The following is a 5,000-nucleotide window of genomic DNA, read 5'->3' as shown; positions in this document are numbered from 1 at the left end:
CGTTGTGCATAGCTGATCTTTGGGTGGTATCTGTCAGTTCAGAGGCAATGCTAAGCGGAGCACAGCAGTCAGCCCAAAGGTGTCCACTCTTGGTGCAGAAGCTGGCAGCGCAAGAGGCATGGTGCAGGCTTCCCCGGCTGTTAGTGGTACCACAGTTCAGGTGGATTCGCTGGGCCCCATCATCTTCTTTGGGAACCTCAAAGGTTACTGTTAGGAATGGTAGAAAACTTTAAACAGTTTAAATGCCATATGCAGCAGATCTCAGAAAGGTTTGAGGGCCACAATCTATTAAGGATATCCGAGGTATACATAAACTTCGTTCCTAATTTCCAGAAACATACAGGGAGCCAGATGCAGCTCATTTCTAGAGTTAGTTAGCGTTCTGTATGACTGCTACTAGCATCATGACAGAAAGTTTACATATACATAATACTCTTAGAGATTTTGAGATAATATTTATACCTTAAGAAAATGTTTAGAGTCAGTTGAAAACCAAAAGATTATGAGATCAGTGGCTGCAGAGTGGTCCCTTACCTTCTGTTTCCCTCTGTCCCATACCAGGTGGCTTTTCTGACCTGAGACAGAGATTTTGGATTTTCCTTTAACGAGCATGTGTGGGTTTAGAAGAGAGATCCTCATTCTAATCCCAAAGCCAGTTTTAATTTTTGATTGAATTGGGACCACAAAAGTCCATTTGATACTTATGTCTGTGGGGGCACAGATACCATTTGGCTAATTTCCTCGGGACATTTTTCCTTCATGATCCGGTCCTTTTCTCCAGATGTTCCACTTGCCCAGTGGCCTCCAGATTCCTTAGTTGGATGCTTTTATTCTCCTAGAAAGGTAAAAGCAAGGCCCTGATCCAATCCTAAGTCTTGAGGGGTTCGGTTTTTTGGCAGATTATATCTTTCTTAGGACAATTTTTTTTTTGGCAACAGAAAAAAGTATTATCTTTCAACTGAAATTTTAAAAATTCTTTTGAAAATTTGATACTAAATATACCTCAGTATATGTGGATACACGTACCTTCATTCCCCTTTCTCTTTATACATAAATTTAGGTGTAAGTATACTTACTTTTAGATCACAAACGACATTCACTTTGAATTTCAGCCTGCCTTTTGCATGTGCCTTTTAAATTTAAATCACTGTAACTCTTATGTGCCTGTCTCTGCCTCCCAAGTGCTGGGGTTGAAGGTGTGAACTGGCTGTGGGTTCCTTATAATAGTTATTTTTACAGGGTTGTCCTGGTTTAATTCGGTTCTCCGTTTCCCCTTCTTTTTAAGTGTCCAGGGTAAACTTTCAAGTTTTAAAAAAATGCATCATTCTTGGATTGATGCCAATTTGCCCACTGTTTCATTATTTTTCAGATGTTTTGTCTGTCTTGCCTGTATGAGCTACATAAAATTTGGTATCTTCGCTGAGTTTGTTAGGTTTTGCCGTTTCCATTCGTGCCTCCCATGAGCAAAATCTTTGCCACTATCTGCCAGTGAGTGGTTTTCCGTTTTGAAGGTCATGTAGCCACACCACTGCGCATGCATTGTGAACTGGAGAGGACACCGCACCACTGCGCATGCACCGTGAACTGGAGAGGACGGAGATTTTCCTTTGGCTTTCCTGGCTGTTTGTCTCATAGGCAATAGCGCTGCACTGACTCTGTGTTTTCTCCCTCAGTGTCGGCCGCTCCATCCCCCAGTCTATAGGCTGCCATTTTCCATTAGTTTTGGTTCCACCCGTGGTTGATGAACCATCAGTAAATCATGCATTAGCCGAATTCCGGGACCGTTCAGTTGGTCCCCACAAATTCACAAGGTGCCTCTTTAGGGGAAGGGGGTAGTGGTTTAGAGATAGGGGTTTATTGTTTCTTCAGTGAGGGGAGGCACAGACCCCTTTGCTACCACATTCTGATCACGAAGGAAACCAGACAGGTGTCAGTTCCACGGTCATCCCTTTTCCTTCCGTGACTAAACCGCAAAGGGCTCTGCCTTCAAAGAGACGCAATGCGTCATTGTAAGGGGCGCCCTTACAGCCGTAAGGTGGTTGGCAAGGACTGGCTATAAGGTTCTCCGCGCCTCGTAAAATGTCCAGATTTGTTTCTCAAAGAGACTATTGGTTCTCCATCTATGGAAAGAGTTTGCAATAGAAGCCAACAGGCAAATATTTATGGACTACATTTTGCGTTATGAAGAGACCCCAGTTGCCAAATTACCAATATAGATGATACCCATAATTAGGCTAGCATCTGGTTCAATATTGATTGGTGTGTCATGCACAGAGATGAGCTTACCAGCAGTCACAAAAGCTGCTCTTTGTTCCTGTCCCCATTAGAAAATAGCTGCCCTTCTAGTAACCCTGTAGAGGGTCTTTATAATAATCCGTAAATACGGTGTGTGGTTTCTCTAGTGTGCACACGTAACAATTAGGAGCTGTATCTGAGTTTTTCTCCTGGGCAGTGGGATGAAAGGTGTACACCACCACAACCACCCTGTTCTCTGTAATTCTAGAATTTAGAAAAACGTAATTTATAGAGATCTTCCTGTCTCTGCTGTGATTCAAGGCATGGGCTACCACCACCCTCCTCAAATATTTTATCTTCCCTCCAAATCACTCCAACTCTTAGAGATTTAGAAAACAAGTTTGAACTGTAGGAAGGTTGGGGCTTGGCCTTATGTATTTTGGTGCTAATTAATAAAAAGCCATCACACCCGGGCAGGGCAAATGAGATAGGTGTGGCTAAGGCTCCCAAGCGTGGGGAGACAGAGAGAATCTTGGGAAGAAAGGAGTCTGGAGGAGAAAAGAGAAGAAGGAAGGCTGCCATGGGTTAGGTGGAGGAGAAGCACACGGCCAGCGTGGATGGAGATTTGGCCCAGATGAGGACCATTAGCAAGTATTTGGGATAATGGATGGGAGGTAGCTTGATAGAAATTATTAGAAGAAGATGGCGTGGGATTGGGGAAGGTATTACCTGCCCTACTATGGGAAGTAGTTTAGGGTATTGATATCTGCCCTGCCCCAGGTTAACTAAGGCTATTTTAAAATACAACAGGTGTCTGTGTCTTAAGTGCTAGTGGATTTTACTGCTGTAGTAATACTATTAAGCCTAATGATAACAATTATTTGTCAATACTGGTAAATTAACAGCAACATAGTAATGCTTTGCATTTACTTAAAACACTTTAAATCTCTTAACTGTGTTTTTGATACCAAACAACAAGTAAACCCTTTTCACTTAAGAAGAAAACTCAAAAGCCGATGTCCATGTCTAAGATGGCACTGGGCACATGGCGATCTACAGCCTAACATTCTAACATGGAATTAAGACACTTGGCTTAATAAAGCCCACTTTTCATTTCATGCCAGTAAGGCAAGCGTGCCTTTGGTAAATTATTATTCGAAGATATTATGATTTTTATCTTTTCATGCCTGTTCAAATGGAAGGCACTAGTTAGTCTTTGTAAGTTGACTTGGACTGAATGACCAAGCTGTCACCTCTCCTTATTCAGGAGGTCTCTCCTGCTCAAATGTAATCTTTTTTTTTTTTTAAGATTTATTTATCTATTTTTTATTATGAACACAGTGCTGTGCATGTACACCCACAGGGCATCAGATCACACTATAGATGGTTGTGAGCCACCATGTGGTTGCTGGGAATTGAACTCAGGACCTCTGGAGGAGCAGTCAGTGCCCTTAACCTCTGAGCCATCTCTCCAGCCCAATCGATCTTGATGGTATCCATAGCAGTTCTTCTGCTGTGGAAATAAAGACAAAACCCCGTCCTCAAAGTAACACATATTCCAGTTTCCATTCTGAGGTCAACACATCTTCAAAACATACAGGCTGCTTTAACTCAGTAGGTTTATTATTATTATTATTATTATTATTATTATTATTATTATTATTATTATTATTATCCAATATCTTCCCGCAGCTTTTGTTCCTTTCTCATTATCATTTAAAAAGTTAAAGTTAATATAGAACTATGTAATCTATTTCTGGGGGGCCTATGCTTATTAAACATATCTTTTAAAGTAAAGTTAGATCATTTCTGTAACTGCTTGTCCTGTAGGATTATGTGGTGTACCTGTAATATGCTGTGTGTTTTAATATGCGGGGAGATGGTTTCATTTTACTGGAGACATATGCTGGTGCATTGTCAGTCTTAATTCGTACGGGTATCCCCATAATAGCCCTAATTTCTATAAGTGTGTAATTAACAGAATCAGCCTTTTCAGAACATGAAGCATTGAAATCCTGATTATGTATCTATGATATGGTGCACCTATTTTAACTTTCCAAACTCTTCAAAAATGAAACATCCACTTGCCAAATTTCACTACTTTAGGTGCCTTTTGGGTTACTCCCTGTAGGTAATGGAGTTTGGTTATACAAGGAACAAGTAAGACATTGTCTTATAGTTTCTTTGGCCTTCTGAGCAACTCAAAGTGACAGCTGTGAACTTGACACTGGTCCCTGTTTTCTGTTGTCCTGCAATTGTGGAAATGACACAATCCCTAGCTTTCTAGATGCCCAAGGAGGCCTTTAAGTGTCTTATCTTTGTATTCTCAACAAGCTTTGGAGTGCCCTTATTTGCTAACTTTTTTTCTTAATTAATAGGAAGAATCTGTTATTCAGTAATCCATTGTGAAGTGATTTCTCTTCTTCAGTTTTTAAATTTTAGTTGCATATTCATATATAAATTAAATAATATATAAATTTATATATAATAAGGATAGAATCAAAATAAAAATTTGTATGTAAATTAAGGTGTAATTATAGATATTTAAACATACATGCCCACAAAATAAACAAAATTTCTCTGTAAATGTACAGGACCTACAGGAAGAAGGCCTCTGAAACCCACTCAGGTGCACAGAGCTGGCCTTGAAGACACTGGAGGCCACTGTGGTCTTAGGCAGGGAAAACAGACATCAGACGCTAGAAGCCAGAGCTTCCTGGACACGAATGGAGTTCCGAGCAACAGCCATTGCATGGGTGCCACAT

This window comes from Acomys minous, assembly GCF_964271855.1.
Source record: "Acomys minous genome assembly, chromosome: 16".
Classification (NCBI taxonomy): Eukaryota; Metazoa; Chordata; class Mammalia; order Rodentia; family Muridae; genus Acomys; species Acomys minous.
This window is presented reverse-complemented; position numbering follows the sequence as displayed.